The sequence below is a fragment of the Nothobranchius furzeri genome, chromosome 8 (genome assembly GCF_043380555.1).
Source record: "Nothobranchius furzeri strain GRZ-AD chromosome 8, NfurGRZ-RIMD1, whole genome shotgun sequence".
NCBI classification, from domain to species: Eukaryota; Metazoa; Chordata; class Actinopteri; order Cyprinodontiformes; family Nothobranchiidae; genus Nothobranchius; species Nothobranchius furzeri.
This window is the reverse complement of record NC_091748.1, coordinates 5,147,989-5,168,100: the sequence shown is the minus strand read 5'-3', so window position 1 is coordinate 5,168,100 and position 20,112 is coordinate 5,147,989.

Below are 20,112 nucleotides of genomic sequence, written 5' to 3'. Positions count from 1 at the left end.
TGCTTCGTGCAACATAATTCTGGGTGCCATTTACAAACCATAAGTGCTAATGACTCCATTCCTTTTTGTGGTTGTAGGGGCTGTTGATTGGAGTACACTAAAACAAACCTGACCTCTCTAGGACATTCAGAAGCCAAGTTATAAGCCCACAAAGGTGTAACTGGACTACTTCTTTAAATTGACACCAGATCCGGTGACCTTTGGGACATGGTTTGACCCCCTTAGGAAAGTGCTATCATCATGAAACGTTCAGATCACTTACAACTCAACAGATTCCACCTTCCTGTAACGTTTCAGCCTGATTGGACCCTGTTTTCACACAAATGAACCCAGAATGATGTGAAATTGTGCTTTGTGCAACATAATTCTGGGTGTCATTTAAAAACCATAAGTGCTAATGACTCCATTCCTTTTTGGGGTAATGGGGGCTGTTAATTGGAGTACTCTAAAACAAACCTGACCTCTCTAGGATATTCAGAAGCCAAGTTATAAGCCCACAAAGGTGTAACTGGACTACTTCTTTAAAGTGACACCAGGCCCGGTGACCTTTGGCACATGGTTTGACCCCCTATAGGAATGTGCGATCATCATGAAACATTCAGATCACTTACAACTCAATAGATTCTACCTTCTTGTAACGTTTCAGCCTGATTGGACCTTGTTTTCACACAAATGGACCCAGAATGATGTTAAATTGTGCTTCGTGCAACATAATTCTGGGTGCCATTTACAAACCATAAGTGCTAATGACTCCATTCCTTTTTGTGGTTGTAGGGGCTGTTGATTGGAGTACACTAAAACAAACCTGACCTCTCTAGGACATTCAGAAGCCAAGTTATAAGCCCACAAAGGTGTAACTGGACTACTTCTTTAAATTGACACCAGATCCGGTGACCTTTGGGACATGGTTTGACCCCCTTAGGAAATTGCTATCATCATGAAACGTTCAGATCACTTACAACTCAATTGATTCTACCTTCTTGTAACGTTTCAGCCTGATTGGACCTTGTTTTCCCACAAATGGACCCAGAATGATGTGAAATTGTGCTTCGTGCAACATAATTCTGGGTGCCATTTAAAAACCATAAGTGCTAAGGACTCCATTCCTTTTTGGGGTAATGGGGGCTGTTAATTGGAGTACTCTAAAACAAACCTGACCTCTCTAGGATATTCAGAAGCCAAGTTATAAGCCCACAAAGGTGTAACTGGACTACTTCTTTAAAGTGACACCAGGCCCGGTGACCTTTGGGACATGGTTTGACCCCCTATAGGAATGTGCGATCATCATGAAACGTTCAGATCACTTACAACTCAATAGATTCTACCGTCTTGTAACGTTTCAGCCTGATTGGACGTTGTTTTCACACAAATGGACCCAGATTATGTGAAATTGTGCTTCGTGCAACATAATTCTGGGTGCCATTTACAAACCATAAGTGCTAATGACTCCATTCCTTTTTGTGGTTGTAGGGGCTGTTGATTGGAGTACACTAAAACAAACCTGATCTCTCTAGGACATTCAGAAGCCAAGTTATAAGCCCACAAAGGTGTAACTGGACTACTTCTTTAAAGGAGACATAACATGCTTTTAAGTTATTCCTTTTTACATCTAAATCCTTCAGTTGGGGTCTAAATACAGTGGAACTGCAGTTCTTTGGTCTGATTTCCTCATTATTGTTGCTCTACAGACCCTCATCTACCCCTGTTCTGAGGAGAGTCTTGAGAACGAGCCGTTTTTGGGTACTGTCTCTTTAAACTGGAGGAGGAGCTCTAAACTCCGCCCCCCTCCATAGTGCAGACCTGTACTCTCCTCCCCCAGTCGGACTTTGTAGTTCTATAGAGAAATCATTATTGAGCATAGCAGATTTAGCATAGCATATTAGCATTTTTAAAACATGTGGGGAGGGTAGTTCATCAAGCTGTTTCAAGGCTGCTAACTCTCTCATGCATTTGTCTGTAGTCATTCACACACACCCGTCACGGCCGACGGAGGGACAAGCTAGCAGGCACGTGCGCGCGCGCACACACACACACACACACACACACACAAGGAATGCTGCTTGCTTATTTATTTCTATAAAAAATGTTTTAAAAAATGATACAGCTCATTAAAACACCATTAAAAGAATACATTTTTTTAAGATCTCTATCTATATATATATATACATACATATAATTATAAATAATTTTATAAGTAGTCTTATTTAATATTTGGTGTCTTAATGGCTGAAAATGGATAAAAAGCAGTTACATTTTAATTTAAAGATTTGAGATTCGAGTCAAAAATAAAGAACATTCCTCCAAATGTTCTTTAATGTGATCATTATAATTCTAATGCTTACAACTTTGTTTTTATTGTCTGCAATGCGTAGCCTATATCTTTATTAAATGTGTTTAGCTGTAAAGTGGTAATTCTCTCTAATGTGTACAGAGAGGTGGACATCAGTGCTGCAGTGAAATTCCCAAGATCAGTCTGCTTTGCTAACAAATATAGTTAAATCTTACCTGCATTCTAAATAAATACCGTTAAGTGAAAACATCAGTAGGCATTGAGTTATTGATAAAATCCCTAACAGCCAGAATGGAAGAAGAGCATGCTGGGTCATCCTGGACCTGAGCCTGTTCTGTGTATTTACCTACAGGATGCAATAAATGTCTACAAGGCTGAGTTTGGACCATTACATCTAAAAGAAAACATACAATCAGTGATTTTTTAAAAATTGTTTACATTAATATACAAATTTTCTAAGTATTAACCTCACAGCAAATAAGTAGAACAATATAATAAACAGGCTTTAGTAGTTAAACAGGCTTTAGTAGTTAAACAGGCGTTGTGCACACAGGTAATTTGTGTCTCGGTGCTGGTGGTGTCTAGGTCTCAGAGTTCCTGTCCTCCTGCCGTCTTCTGTTGTCCTCAGGATACGGATTGATGTTTCCTGATGATGAGGGAGGGGCAGTATGTGGGCTTCAAACTGGTCCTGGATAACAGTGGGAGACCTCCGTTGTCTGAATACTGAGACCAGAGAGTTGGTGAGATGCAGATCTTCTCTACCTCATCTAGAAACGGAGTTGGTTCAGGGAAAACTTTTCCAAAGACCAGTTCCATGATGTCATCGTCATATTCTGCAATGATAGACAATAACTTTAATGACATATTTTGTTTACAAGCAGCTTTAGGAAAGTCGTTTCTTTAGCTTTCATGTTTATAGTCACGTTTGTGTTTGTTCACAAGTTCACTTTGCTGCAGTGACTTCATATTCTTACAAATGTAATAAAATAGTGACACTAAAATTATACAAATGATTCCTTATGAAAGGAAGCTCATTAGAGAGCAGTGCAGACAGACTTACTACTCTATTAAATCCACTGTGTTGACGCACTTTAATGACTTTGTCACGCTGCATTTTAGCTGATATGGGACTTTATTTACTGGATGCTAAGATTACATCACACTCACGTAGAATAACACACAGGCTCTCTGCTGTTACAATCAGTGGGAAGTTATCATCTGGTGTAAAAGAAGGCGTTGATCAGAAATCACGTTTTATTCCACGAAAATCAGCCAAATCCGCATTAATCTGGGTGCTAACTTTACTAGCATACTGTGCTAGCGATAGCAAGCCGGATGCTAACGCTTTAGTGCTGCTAATGCCCGTAAATCTAAAGTAAAGTTTGTCGACATTTTAGAGTGATATGAAGCTTACCGCTCTGCTGCTGTGTCCCGGTGCTGCCACATTCAGATAAAAATGACTCCTTTTAGATAGATGAAGCCCTCAGTACTTACTAGCCTGAAGACACGAAAGAACGAACCGCGCGCGCGCACACACACACACACACACACAAGCACAAACACAAACACACTACTTTTTCTTCTGTGTTTTTTTAGCAGTAGTGTCATCAGCTCCTGGGTTTAAATACTGCCACACCAACCTTCCTTAAAACGAGGAACAGTTTTGAGCTGTGTGTGGCTAAAATAACCAGACATTCTGCATTTTTCCAATAGGACTACAAAACATCTTAGCGAGAAGAAAAAATGGCGGATTGGCGCTGTGTTTAGCCGAGGGCCATTACCATATTTGGTAGTTATCCTCACTAAATTAATTACTGATGTAATAGATTATGTAAAAACTGAACGGGTGGACAAATATGCCCAAAACTTAATTATTAAATATCTAAATAGCAACTCCAGTGAATAATATAAGCCTTTTTGCTCACTTAGACACTTAAAATGTGAAACACACTGTGTTAATGGATAAAAAAGTGGGTTTTTCATGTTATGTCTCCTTTAAAATGACACCAGATCCGGTGACCTTTGGGACATGGTTTGACCCCCTTAGGAAAGTGCTATCATCATGAAACGTTCAGATCACTTACAACTCAATAGATTCTACCTTCCTGAAACGTTTCAGCCTGATTGGACCTTGTTTTCACACAAATGAACCCAGAATGATGTGAAATTGTGCTTCGTGCAACATAATTCTGGGTGCCATTTAAAAACCATAAGTGCTAATGACTCCATTCCTTTTTGGGGTAATGGGGGCTGTTAATTGGAGTACTCTAAAACAAACCTGACCTCTCTAGGACATTCAGAAGCCAAGTTATAAGCCCACAAAGGTGTAACTGGACTACTTCTTTAAAGTGACACCAGGCCCGGTGACCTTTGGGACATGGTTTGACCCCCTATAGGAATGTGCGATCATCATGAAACGTTCAGATCACTTACAACTCAATAGATTCTACCTTCTTGTAACGTTTCAGCCTGATTGGACCTTGTTTTCACACAAATGGACCCAGAATGATGTGAAATTGTGCTTCGTGCAACATAATTCTGGGTGCCATTTACAAACCATAAGTGCTAATGACTCCATTCCTTTTTGTGGTTGTAGGGGCTGTTGATTGGCGTACATTAAAACAAACCTGACCTCTCTAGGGCATTCAGAAGCCAAGTTATAAGCCCACAAAGGTGTAACTGGACTACTTCTTTAAAGTGACACCAGGCCCGGTGACCTTTGGCACATGGTTTGACCCCCTATAGGAATGTGCGATCATCATGAAACATTCAGATCACATATAACTCAATAGATTCTACCTTCTTGTAACGTTTCAGCCTGATTGGACCTTGTTTTCACACAAATGGACCCAGAATGATGTGAAATTGTGCTTCGTGCAACATAATTCTGGGTGCCATTTACAAACCATAAGTGCTAATGACTCCATTCCTTTTTGTGGTTGTAGGGGCTGTTGATTGGAGTACACTAAAACAAACCTGACCTCTCTATGACATTCAGAAGCCAAGTTATAAGCCCACAAAGGTGTATCTGGACTACTTCTTTAAATTGACACCAGATCCGGTGACCTTTGGGACATGGTTTGACCCCCTTAGAAAAGTGCTATCATCATGAAACGTTCAGATCACTTACAACTCAACAGATTCTACCTTCCTGTAACGTTTCAGCCTGATTGGACCCTGTTTTCACACAAATGAACCCAGAATGATGTGAAATTGTGCTTCGTGCAACATAATTCTGGGTGCCATTTAAAAACCATAAGGGCTTATGACTCCATTCCTTTTTGAGGTAATAGGGGCTGTTAATTGAAGTACTCTAAAACAAACCTGACCTCTCTAGGATATTCAGAAGCCAAGTTATAAGCCCACAAAGGTGTAACTGGACTACTTTTTTAAAGTGACACCAGGCCCGGTGACCTTTGGGACATGGTTTTACCCCCTATAGCAATGTGCTATCATCATGAAACGTTCAGATCACTTACAACTCAATAGATTCTACCGTCCTGTACCGTTTCAGCCTGATTGGACCTTGTTTGCACACAAATGAACCCAGAATGATGTGAAATTGTGCTTTGTGCAACATAATTCTGGGTGCCATTTAAAATCCATAAGTGCTTATGACTCCATTCCTTTTTGGGGAAATGGGGGCTGTTAATTGGAGTACTCTAAAACAAACCTGACCTTTTTAGGATATTCAGAAGCCAAGTTATAAGCCCACAAAGGTGTAACTGGACTACTTCTTTAAAGTGACACCAGGCCCGGTGACCTTTGGGAGATGGTTTGACCCCCTATAGGAATGTGCGATCATCATGAAACGTTCAGATCACGTACAACTCAATAGATTCTACCTTCTTGTAACGTTTCAGCCTGATTGGACCTTGTTTTCACACAAATGGACCCAGAATGATGTGAAATTGTGCTTCGTGCAACATAATTCTGGGTGCCATTTACAAACCATAAGTGCTAAGGACTCCATTCCTTTTTGTGGTTGTAGGGGCTGTTGACTGGAGTACACTAAAACAAACCTGATCTCTCTAGGACATTCAGAAGCCAAGTTGTAAGCCCACAAATGTGTAACCGGACTACTATTTTAAATTGACACCCGATCCGGTGACCTTTGGGACATGGTTTGACCCCCTTAGGAAAGTTCTATCATCATGAAACGTTCAGATCACTTACAACTCAATAGATTCCACCTTCCTGTAACATTTCAGCCTGATTGGACCTTGTTTTCACACAAATGAACCCAGAATGATGTGAAATTGTGCTTTGTGCAACATAATTCTGGGTGCCATTTAAAAACCATAAGTGCTAATGACTCCATTCCTTTTTGTGGTAATGGGGGCTGTTAATTGGAGTACTCTAAAACAAACCTGACCTCTCTAGGATATTCAGAAGCCAAGTTATAAGCCCACAAATGTGTAACTGGACTACTTCTTTAAATTGAGACCAGATCCGGTGACCTTTGGGACATGTTTTGACCCCCTTAGGAAAGTTCTATCATCATGAAACGTTCATATCACTTACAACTCAATTGATTCTACCTTCTTGTAACGTTTCAGCCTGATTGGACCTTGTTTTCACACAAATGGACCCAGAATGATGTGAAATTGTGCTTCGTGCAACATAATTCTGGGTGCCATTTACAAACCATAGGTGCTAATGACTCCATTCCTTTTTCTGGTTGTAGGGGCTGTCGAATGGAGTACACTAAAACAAACCTGATCTCTCTAGGACATTCAGAAGCCAATTTATAAGCCCACAAATGTGTAACTGGACTACTTCTTTAAATTGACACCAGATCCGGTGACCTTTGGGACATGGTTTGACCCCCTTAGGAAAGTGCTATCATCATGAAACGTTCAGATCACTTACAACTCAATAGATTCTACCTTCCTGAAACGTTTCAGCCTGATTGGACCTTGTTTTCACACAAATGAACCCAGAATGATGTGAAATTGTGCTTCGTGCAACATAATTCTGGGTGCCATTTAAAAACCATAAGTGCTAATGACTCCATTCCTTTTTGGGGTAATGGGGGCTGTTAATTGGAGTACTCTAAAACAAACCTGACCTCTCTAGGACATTCAGAAGCCAAGTTATAAGCCCACAAAGGTGTAACTGGACTACTTCTTTAAAGTGACACCAGGCCCGGTGACCTTTGGGACATGGTTTGACCCCCTATAGGAATGTGCGATCATCATGAAACGTTCAGATCACTTACAACTCAATAGATTCTACCTTCTTGTAACGTTTCAGCCTGATTGGACCTTGTTTTCACACAAATGGACCCAGAATGATGTGAAATTGTGCTTCGTGCAACATAATTCTGGGTGCCATTTAAAAACCATAAGTGCTAATGACTCCATTCCTTTTTGTGGTTGTAGGGGCTGTTGATTGGCGTACATTAAAACAAACCTGACCTCTCTAGGACATTCAGAAGCCAAGTTATAAGCCCACAAATGTGTAACTGGACTACTTCTTTAAAGTGACACCAGGCCCGGTGACCTTTGGGACATGGTTTGACCCCCTATAGGTATGTGCGATCATCATGAAACATTCAGATCACTTACAACTCAATAGATTCTACCTTCTTGTAACGTTTCAGCCTGATTGGACCTTGTTTTCACACAAATGGATCCAGAATGATGTGAAATTGTGCTTCGTGCAACATAATTCTGGGTGCCATTTACAAACCATAAGTGCTAATGACTCCATTCCTTTTTGTGGTTGTAGGGGCTGTTGATTGGAGTACACTAAAACAAACCTGACCTCTCTAGGACATTCAGAAGCCAAGTTATAAGCCCACAAAGGTGTAACTGGACTACTTCTTTAAAGTGACACCAGGCCCGGTGACCTTTGGCACATGGTTTGACCCCCTATAGGAATGTGCGATCATCATGAAACATTCAGATCACATATAACTCAATAGATTCTACCTTCTTGTAACGTTTCAGCCTGATTGGACCTTGTTTTCACACAAATGGACCCAGAATGATGTGAAATTGTGCTTCGTGCAACATAATTCTGGGTGCCATTTACAAACCATAAGTGCTAATGACTCCATTCCTTTTTGTGGTTGTAGGGGCTGTTGATTGGAGTACACTAAAACAAACCTGACCTCTCTATGACATTCAGAAGCCAAGTTATAAGCCCACAAATGTGTAACTGGACTACTTCTTTAAATTGAGACCAGATCCGGTGACCTTTGGGACATGTTTTGACCCCCTTAGGAAAGTTCTATCATCATGAAACGTTCATATCACTTACAACTCAATTGATTCTACCTTCTTGTAACGTTTCAGCCTGATTGGACCTTGTTTTCACACAAATGGACCCAGAATGATGTGAAATTGTGCTTCGTGCAACATAATTCTGGGTGCCATTTACAAACCATAGGTGCTAATGACTCCATTCCTTTTTCAGGTTGTAGGGGCTGTCGAATGGAGTACACTAAAACAAACCTGATCTCTCTAGGACATTCAGAAGCCAATTTATAAGCCCACAAATGTGTAACTGGACTACTTCTTTAAATTGACACCAGATCCGGTGACCTTTGGGACATGGTTTGACCCCCTTAGGAAAGTGCTATCATCATGAAACGTTCAGATCACTTACAACTCAATAGATTCTACCTTCCTGAAACGTTTCAGCCTGATTGGACCTTGTTTTCACACAAATGAACCCAGAATGATGTGAAATTGTGCTTCGTGCAACATAATTCTGGGTGCCATTTAAAAACCATAAGTGCTAATGACTCCATTCCTTTTTGGGGTAATGGGGGCTGTTAATTGGAGTACTCTAAAACAAACCTGACCTCTCTAGGACATTCAGAAGCCAAGTTATAAGCCCACAAAGGTGTAACTGGACTACTTCTTTAAAGTGACTACTTCTTTAAAGTGACACCAGGCCCGGTGACCTTTGGGACATGGTTTGACCCCCTATAGGAATGTGCGATCATCATGAAACGTTCAGATCACTTACAACTCAATAGATTCTACCTTCTTGTAACGTTTCAGCCTGATTGGACCTTGTTTTCACACAAATGGACCCAGAATGATGTGAAATTGTGCTTCGTGCAACATAATTCTGGGTGCCATTTAAAAACCATAAGTGCTAATGACTCCATTCCTTTTTGTGGTTGTAGGGGCTGTTGATTGGCGTACATTAAAACAAACCTGACCTCTCTAGGACATTCAGAAGCCAAGTTATAAGCCCACAAATGTGTAACTGGACTACTTCTTTAAAGTGACACCAGGCCCGGTGACCTTTGGGACATGGTTTGACCCCCTATAGGTATGTGCGATCATCATGAAACATTCAGATCACTTACAACTCAATAGATTCTACCTTCTTGTAACGTTTCAGCCTGATTGGACCTTGTTTTCACACAAATGGATCCAGAATGATGTGAAATTGTGCTTCGTGCAACATAATTCTGGGTGCCATTTACAAACCATAAGTGCTAATGACTCCATTCCTTTTTGTGGTTGTAGGGGCTGTTGATTGGAGTACACTAAAACAAACCTGACCTCTCTAGGACATTCAGAAGCCAAGTTATAAGCCCACAAAGGTGTAACTGGACTACTTCTTTAAAGTGACACCAGGCCCGGTGACCTTTGGCACATGGTTTGACCCCCTATAGGAATGTGCGATCATCATGAAACATTCAGATCACATATAACTCAATAGATTCTACCTTCTTGTAACGTTTCAGCCTGATTGGACCTTGTTTTCACACAAATGGACCCAGAATGATGTGAAATTGTGCTTCGTGCAACATAATTCTGGGTGCCATTTACAAACCATAAGTGCTAATGACTCCATTCCTTTTTGTGGTTGTAGGGGCTGTTGATTGGAGTACACTAAAACAAACCTGACCTCTCTATGACATTCAGAAGCCAAGTTATAAGCCCACAAAGGTGTATCTGGACTACTTCTTTAAATTGACACCAGATCCGGTGACCTTTGGGACATGGTTTGACCCCCTTAGAAAAGTGCTATCATCATGAAACGTTCAGATCACTTACAACTCAACAGATTCTACCTTCCTGTAACGTTTCAGCCTGATTGGACCCTGTTTTCACACAAATGAACCCAGAATGATGTGAAATTGTGCTTCGTGCAACATAATTCTGGGTGCCATTTAAAAACCATAAGGGCTTATGACTCCATTCCTTTTTGAGGTAATAGGGGCTGTTAATTGAAGTACTCTAAAACAAACCTGACCTCTCTAGGATATTCAGAAGCCAAGTTATAAGCCCACAAAGGTGTAACTGGACTACTTTTTTAAAGTGACACCAGGCCCGGTGACCTTTGGGACATGGTTTTACCCCCTGTAGCAATGTGCTATCATCATGAAACGTTCAGATCACTTACAACTCAATAGATTCTACCGTCCTGTACCGTTTCAGCCTGATTGGACCTTGTTTGCACACAAATGAACCCAGAATGATGTGAAATTGTGCTTTGTGCAACATAATTCTGGGTGCCATTTAAAATCCATAAGTGCTTATGACTCCATTCCTTTTTGGGGAAATGGGGGCTGTTAATTGGAGTACTCTAAAACAAACCTGACCTTTTTAGGATATTCAGAAGCCAAGTTATAAGCCCACAAAGGTGTAACTGGACTACTTCTTTAAAGTGACACCAGGCCCGGTGACCTTTGGGAGATGGTTTGACCCCCTATAGGAATGTGCGATCATCATGAAACGTTCAGATCACTTACAACTCAATAGATTCTACCTTCTTGTAACGTTTCAGCCTGATTGGACCTTGTTTTCACACAAATGGACCCAGAATGATGTGAAATTGTGCTTCGTGCAACATAATTCTGGGTGCCATTTACAAACCATAAGTGCTAAGGACTCCATTCCTTTTTGTGGTTGTAGGGGCTGTTGACTGGAGTACACTAAAACAAACCTGATCTCTCTAGGACATTCAGAAGCCAAGTTGTAAGCCCACAAATGTGTAACCGGACTACTATTTTAAATTGACACCCGATCCGGTGACCTTTGGGACATGGTTTGACCCCCTTAGGAAAGTGCTATCATCATGAAACGTTCAGATCACTTACAACTCAATAGATTCCACCTTCCTGTAACATTTCAGCCTGATTGGACCTTGTTTTCACACAAATGGACCCAGAATGATGTGAAATTGTGCTTCGTGCAACATAATTCTGGGTGCCATTTACAAACCATAAGTGCTAATGACTCCATTCCTTTTTGTGGTTGTAGGGTCTGTTGATTGGCATACATTAAAACAAACCTGACCTCTCTAGGACATTCAGAAGCCAAGTTATAAGCCCACAAATGTGTAACTGGACTACTTCTTTAAAGTGACACCAGGCCCGGTGACCTTTGGGACATGGTTTGACCCCCTATAGGTATGTGCGATCATCATGAAACATTCAGATCACTTACAACTCAATAGATTCTACCTTCTTGTAACGTTTCAGCCTGATTGGACCTTGTTTTCACACAAATGGATCCAGAATGATGTGAAATTGTGCTTCGTGCAACATAATTCTGGGTGCCATTTACAAACCATAAGTGCTAATGACTCCATTCCTTTTTGTGGTTGTAGGGGCTGTTGATTGGAGTACACTAAAACAAACCTGACCTCTCTAGGACATTCAGAAGCCAAGTTATAAGCCCACAAAGGTGTAACTGGACTACTTCTTTAAAGTGACACCAGGCCCGGTGACCTTTGGCACATGGTTTGACCCCCTATAGGAATGTGCGATCATCATGAAACATTCAGATCACATATAACTCAATAGATTCTACCTTCTTGTAACGTTTCAGCCTGATTGGACCTTGTTTTCACACAAATGGACCCAGAATGATGTCAAATTGTGCTTCGTGCAACATAATTCTGGGTGCCATTTACAAGCCATAAGTGCTAATGACTCTATTCCTTTTTGTGGTTGTAGGGGCTGTTGATTGGAGTACACTAAAACAAACCTGACCTCTCTATGACATTCAGAAGCCAAGTTATAAGCCCACAAAGGTGTATCTGGACTACTTCTTTAAATTGACACCAGATCCGGTGACCTTTGGGACATGGTTTGACCCCCTTAGAAAAGTGCTATCATCATGAAACGTTCAGATCACTTACAACTCAACAGATTCTACCTTCCTGTAACGTTTCAGCCTGATTGGACCCTGTTTTCACACAAATGAACCCAGAATGATGTGAAATTGTGCTTCGTGCAACATAATTCTGGGTGCCATTTAAAAACCATAAGTGCTAATGACTCCATTCCTTTTTGGGGTAATGGGGGCTGTTAATTGGAGTACTCTAAAACAAACCTGACCTCTCTAGGATATTCAGAAGCCAAGTTATAAGCCCACAAAGGTGTAACTGGACTACTTCTTTAAAGTGACACCAGGCCCGGTGACCTTTGGCACATGGTTTGACCCCCTATAGGAATGTGCGATCATCATGAAACATTCAGATCACTTACAACTCAATAGATTCTACCTTCTTGTAACGTTTCAGCCTGATTGGACCTTGTTTTCACACAAATGGACCCAGAATGATGTGAAATTGTGCTTCGTGCAACATAATTCTGCGTGCCATTTACAAACCATAAGTGCTAATGACTCCATTCCTTTTTGTGGTTGTAGGGGCTGTTGATTGGAGTACACTAAAACAAATCTGACCTCTCTAGGACATTCAGAAGCCAAGTTATAAGCCCACAAAGGTGTAACTGGACTACTTTAAACTGACACCAGATCCGGTGACCTTTGGGACATGGTTTGACCCCCTTAGGAAAGTGCTATCATCATGAAACGTTCAGATCACTTACAACTCAATAGATTCTACCTTCCTGAAACGTTTCATCCTGATTGGACCTTGTTTTCACACAAATGAACCCAGAATGATGTGAAATTGTGCTTCGTGCAACATAATTCTGGGTGCCATTTAAAAACCATAAGTGCTAATGACTCCATTCCTTTTTGGGGTAATGGGGGCTGTTAATTGGAGTACCCTAAAACAAACCTGACCTCTCTAGGACATTCAGAAGCCAAGTTATAAGCCCACAAAGGTGTAACTGGACTACTTCTTTAAATTGACACCAGATCCGGTGACCTTTGGGACATGGTTTGACCCCCTTAGAAAAGTGCTATCATCATGAAACGTTCAGATCACTTACAACTCAACAGATTCTACCTTCCTGTAACGTTTCAGCCTGATTGGACCCTGTTTTTACACAAATGAACCCAGAATGATGTGAAATTGTGCTTCGTGCAACATAATTCTGGGTGCCATTTAAAAACCATAAGGGCTTATGACTCCATTCCTTTTTGAGGTAATAGGGGCTGTTAATTGAAGTACTCTAAAACAAACCTGACCTCTCTAGGATATTCAGAAGCCAAGTTATAAGCCCACAAAGGTGTAACTGGACTACTTTTTTAAAGTGACACCAGGCCCGGTGACCTTTGGGACATGGTTTTACCCCCTATAGCAATGTGCTATCATCATGAAACGTTCAGATCACTTACAACTCAATAGATTCTACCGTCCTGTACCGTTTCAGCCTGATTGGACCTTGTTTGCACACAAATGAACCCAGAATGATGTGAAATTGTGCTTTGTGCAACATAATTCTGGGTGCCATTTAAAATCCATAAGTGCTTATGACTCCATTCCTTTTTGGGGAAATGGGGGCTGTTAATTGGAGTACTCTAAAACAAACCTGACCTTTTTAGGATATTCAGAAGCCAAGTTATAAGCCCACAAAGGTGTAACTGGACTACTTCTTTAAAGTGACACCAGGCCCGGTGACCTTTGGGAGATGGTTTGACCCCCTATAGGAATGTGCGATCATCATGAAACGTTCAGATCACTTACAACTCAATAGATTCTACCTTCTTGTAACGTTTCAGCCTGATTGGACCTTGTTTTCACACAAATGGACCCAGAATGATGTGAAATTGTGCTTCGTGCAACATAATTCTGGGTGCCATTTACAAACCATAAGTCCTAAGGACTCCATTCCTTTTTGTGGTTGTAGGGGCTGTTGACTGGAGTACACTAAAACAAACCTGATCTCTCTAGGACATTCAGAAGCCAAGTTGTAAGCCCACAAATGTGTAACCGGACTACTATTTTAAATTGACACCCGATCCGGTGACCTTTGGGACATGGTTTGACCCCCTTAGGAAAGTGCTATCATCATGAAACGTTCAGATCACTTACAACTCAATAGATTCCACCTCCCTGTAACATTTCAGCCTGATTGGACCTTGTTTTCACACAAATGAACCCAGAATGATGTGAAATTGTGCTTTGTGCAACATAATTCTGGGTGCCATTTAAAAACCATAAGTGCTAATGACGCCATTCCTTTTTGTGGTAATGGGGGCTGTTAATTGGAGTACTCTAAAACAAACCTGACCTCTCTAGGATATTCAGAAGCCAAGTTATAAGCCCACAAATGTGTAACTGGACTACTTCTTTAAATTGACACCAGATCCGGTGACCTTTGAGACATGTTTTGACCCCCTTAGGAAAGTTCTATCATCATGAAACGTTCATATCACTTACAACTCAATTGATTCTACCTTCTTGTAACATTTCAGCCTGATTGGACCTTGTTTTCACACAAATGGACCCAGAATGATGTGAAATTGTGCTTCGTGCAACATAATTCTGGGTGCCATTTACAAACCATAGGTGCTAATGACTCCATTCCTTTTTCTGGTTGTAGGGGCTGTCGAATGGAGTACACTAAAACAAACCTGATCTCTCTAGGACATTCAGAAGCCAATTTATAAGCCCACAAATGTGTAACTGGACTACTTCTTTAAATTGACACCAGATCCGGTGACCTTTGGGACATGGTTTGACCCCCTTAGGAAAGTGCTATCATCATGAAACGTTCAGATCACTTACAACTCAATAGATTCTACCTTCCTGAAACGTTTCAGCCTGATTGGACCTTGTTTTCACACAAATGAACCCAGAATGATGTGAAATTGTGCTTCGTGCAACATAATTCTGGGTGCCATTTAAAAACCATAAGTGCTAATGACTCCATTCCTTTTTGGGGTAATGGGGGCTGTTAATTGGAGTACTCTAAAACAAACCTGACCTCTCTAGGACATTCAGAAGCCCAGTTATAAGCCCACAAAGGTGTAACTGGACTACTTCTTTAAAGTGACACCAGGCCCGGTGACCATTGGGACATGGTTTGACCCCCTATAGGAATGTGCGATCATCATGAAACGTTCAGATCACTTACAACTCAATAGATTCTACCTTCTTGTAACGTTTCAGCCTGATTGGACCTTGTTTTCACACAAATGGACCCAGAATGATGTGAAATTGTGCTTCGTGCAACATAATTCTGGGTGCCATTTACAAACCATAAGTGCTAATGACTCCATTCCTTTTTGTGGTTGTAGGGGCTGTTGATTGGCGTACATTAAAACAAACCTGACCTCTCTAGGACATTCAGAAGCCAAGTTATAAGCCCACAAATGTGTAACTGGACTACTTCTTTAAAGTGACACCAGGCCCGGTGACCTTTGGGACATGGTTTGACCCCCTATACGTATGTGCGATCATCATGAAACATTCAGATCACTTACAACTCAATAGATTCTACCTTCTTGTAACGTTTCAGCCTGATTGGACCTTGTTTTCACACAAATGGATCCAGAATGATGTGAAATTGTGCTTCGTGCAACATAATTCTGGGTGCCATTTACAAACCATAAGTGCTAATGACTCCATTCCTTTTTGTGGTTGTAGGGGCTGTTGATTGGAGTACACTAAAACAAACCTGACCTCTCTAGGACATTCAGAAGCCAAGTTATAAGCCCACAAAGGTGTAACTGGACTACTTCTTTAAAGTGACACCAGGCCCGGTGACCTTTGGCACATGGTTTGACCCCCTATAGGAATGTGCGATCATCATGAAACATTCAGATCACATATAACTCAATAGATTCTACCTTCTTGTAACGTTTCAGCCTGATTGGACCTTGTTTTCACACAAATGGACCCAGAATGATGTGAAATTGTGCTTCGTGCAACATAATTCTGGGTGCCATTTACAAACCATAAGTGCTAATGACTCCATTCCTTTTTGTGGTTGTAGGGGCTGTTGATTGGAGTACACTAAAACAAACCTGACCTCTCTATGACATTCAGAAGCCAAGTTATAAGCCCACAAAGGTGTATCTGGACTACTTCTTTAAATTGACACCAGATCCGGTGACCTTTGGGACATGGTTTGACCCCCTTAGAAAAGTGCTATCATCACGAAACGTTCAGATCACTTACAACTCAACAGATTCTACCTTCCTGTAACGTTTCAGCCTGATTGGACCTTGTTTTCACACAAATGAACCCAGAATGATGTGAAATTGTGCTTCGTGCAACATAATTCTGGGTGCCATTTAAAAACCATAAGTGCTAATGACTCCATTCCTTTTTGGGGTAATGGGGGCTGTTAATTGGAGTACTCTAAAACAAACCTGACCTCTCTAGGACATTCAGAAGCCCAGTTATAAGCCCACAAAGGTGTAACTGGACTACTTCTTTAAAGTGACACCAGGCCCGGTGACCTTTGGGACATGGTTTGACCCCCTATACGTATGTGCGATCATCATGAAACATTCAGATCACTTACAACTCAATAGATTCTACCTTCTTGTAACGTTTCAGCCTGATTGGACCTTGTTTTCACACAAATGGATCCAGAATGATGTGAAATTGTGCTTCGTGCAACATAATTCTGGGTGCCATTTACAAACCATAAGTGCTAATGACTCCATTCCTTTTTGTGGTTGTAGGGGCTGTTGATTGGAGTACACTAAAACAAACCTGACCTCTCTAGGACATTCAGAAGCCAAGTTATAAGCCCACAAAGGTGTAACTGGACTACTTCTTTAAAGTGACACCAGGCCCGGTGACCTTTGGCACATGGTTTGACCCCCTATAGGAATGTGCGATCATCATGAAACATTCAGATCACATATAACTCAATAGATTCTACCTTCTTGTAACGTTTCAGCCTGATTGGACCTTGTTTTCACACAAATGGACCCAGAATGATGTGAAATTGTGCTTCGTGCAACATAATTCTGGGTGCCATTTACAAACCATAAGTGCTAATGACTCCATTCCTTTTTGTGGTTGTAGGGGCTGTTGATTGGAGTACACTAAAACAAACCTGACCTCTCTATGACATTCAGAAGCCAAGTTATAAGCCCACAAAGGTGTATCTGGACTACTTCTTTAAATTGACACCAGATCCGGTGACCTTTGGGACATGGTTTGACCCCCTTAGAAAAGTGCTATCATCACGAAACGTTCAGATCACTTACAACTCAACAGATTCTACCTTCCTGTAACGTTTCAGCCTGATTGGACCCTGTTTTCACACAAATGAACCCAGAATGATGTGAAATTGTGCTTCGTGCAACATAATTCTGGGTGCCATTTAAAAACCATAAGTGCTAATGACTCCATTCCTTTTTGGGGTAATGGGGGCTGTTAATTGGAGTACTCTAAAACAAACCTGACCTCTCTAGGATATTCAGAAGCCAAGTTATAAGCCCACAAAGGTGTAACTGGACTACTTCTTTAAAGTGACACCAGGCCCGGTGACCTTTGGCACATGGTTTGACCCCCTATAGGAATGTGCGATCATCATGAAACATTCAGATCACTTACAACTCAATAGATTCTACCTTCTTGTAACGTTTCAGCCTGATTGGACCTTGTTTTCACACAAATGGACCCAGAATGATGTGAAATTGTGCTTCGTGCAACATAATTCTGCGTGCCATTTACAAACCATAAGTGCTAATGACTCCATTCCTTTTTGTGGTTGTAGGGGCTGTTGATTGGAGTACACTAAAACAAATCTGACCTCTCTAGGACATTCAGAAGCCAAGTTATAAGCCCACAAAGGTGTAACTGGACTACTTCTTTAAACTGACACCAGATCCGGTGACCTTTGGGACATGGTTTGACCCCCTTAGGAAAGTGCTATCATCATGAAACGTTCAGATCACTTACAACTCAATAGATTCTACCTTCCTGAAACGTTTCATCCTGATTGGACCTTGTTTTCACACAAATGAACCCAGAATGATGTGAAATTGTGCTTCGTGCAACATAATTCTGGGTGCCATTTAAAAACCATAAGTGCTAATGACTCCATTCCTTTTTGGGGTAATGGGGGCTGTTAATTGGAGTACTCTAAAACAAACCTGACCTCTCTAGGACATTCAGAAGCCAAGTTATAAGCCCACAAAGGTGTAACTGGACTACTTCTTTAAAGTGACACCAGGCCCGGTGACCATTGGGACATGGTTTGACCCCCTATAGGAATGTGCGATCATCATGAAACGTTCAGATCACTTACAACTCAATAGATTCTACCTTCTTGTAACGTTTCAGCCTGATTGGACCTTGTTTTCACACAAATGGACCCAGAATGATGTGAAATTGTGCTTCGTGCAACATAATTCTGGGTGCCATTTACAAACCATAAGTGCTAATGACTCCATTCCTTTTTGTGGTTGTAGGGGCTGTTGATTGGCGTACATTAAAACAAACCTGACCTCTCTAGGACATTCAGAAGCCAAGTTATAAGCCCACAAATGTGTAACTGGACTACTTCTTTAAAGTGACACCAGGCCCGGTGACCTTTGGGACATGGTTTGACCCCCTATAGGTATGTGCGATCATCATGAAAAATTCAGATCACTTACAACTCAATAGATTCTACCTTCTTGTAACGTTTCAGCCTGATTGGACCTTGTTTTCACACAAATGGATCCAGAATGATGTGAAATTGTGCTTCGTGCAACATAATTCTGGGTGCCATTTACAAACCATAAGTGCTAATGACTCCATTCCTTTTTGTGGTTGTAGGGGCTGTTGATTGGAGTACACTAAAACAAACCTGACCTCTCTAGGACATTCAGAAGCCAAGTTATAAGCCCACAAAGGTGTAACTGGACTACTTCTTTAAAGTGACACTAGGCCCGGTGACCTTTGGCACATGGTTTGACCCCCTATAGGAATGTGCGATCATCATGAAACATTCAGATCACATATAACTCAATAGATTCTACCTTCTTGTAACGTTTCAGCCTGATTGGACCTTGTTTTCACACAAATGGACCCAGAATGATGTGAAATTGTGCTTCGTGCAACATAATTCTGGGTGCCATTTACAAACCATAAGTGCTAATGACTCCATTCCTTTTTGTGGTTGTAGGGGCTGTTGATTGGAGTACACTAAAACAAACCTGACCTCTCTATGACATTCAGAAGCCAAGTTATAAGCCCACAAATGTGTAACTGGACTACTTCTTTAAATTGACACCGGATCCGGTGACCTTTGGGACATCGTTTGACCCCTTAGGAAAGTGTCGCTGACGCCAACGAGCAGAGCAGGAAACAGCAGCAGGATCAGCGCATTCGCTGACGCAGACAAGCAGAGCAGAAAACAGCAGCAGGATCAGCGCAGTAGCAGACGCCGATGAGCAGAGCAGAAAACAGCAGCAGGACCAGCGCAGTCGCCGACGAGCAGAGCAAAAAACAGCAGCAGGAGATGCGCAGTCGCAGACTCCGACGAGCAGAGCAGAAAACAGCAGCAGGATCAGCACAGTCGCTGACGCCGACGAGCAGAGCAAAAAACAGCAGCAGGAGATAAGCAGTCACAGGCGATCAGAGCAGAAAACAGCAGCAGGATCAGCGCATTCGCTGACGCAGACAAGCAGAGCAGAAAACAGCAGCAGGATCAGCGCAGTAGCAGACGCCGATGAGCAGAGCAGAAAACAGCAGCA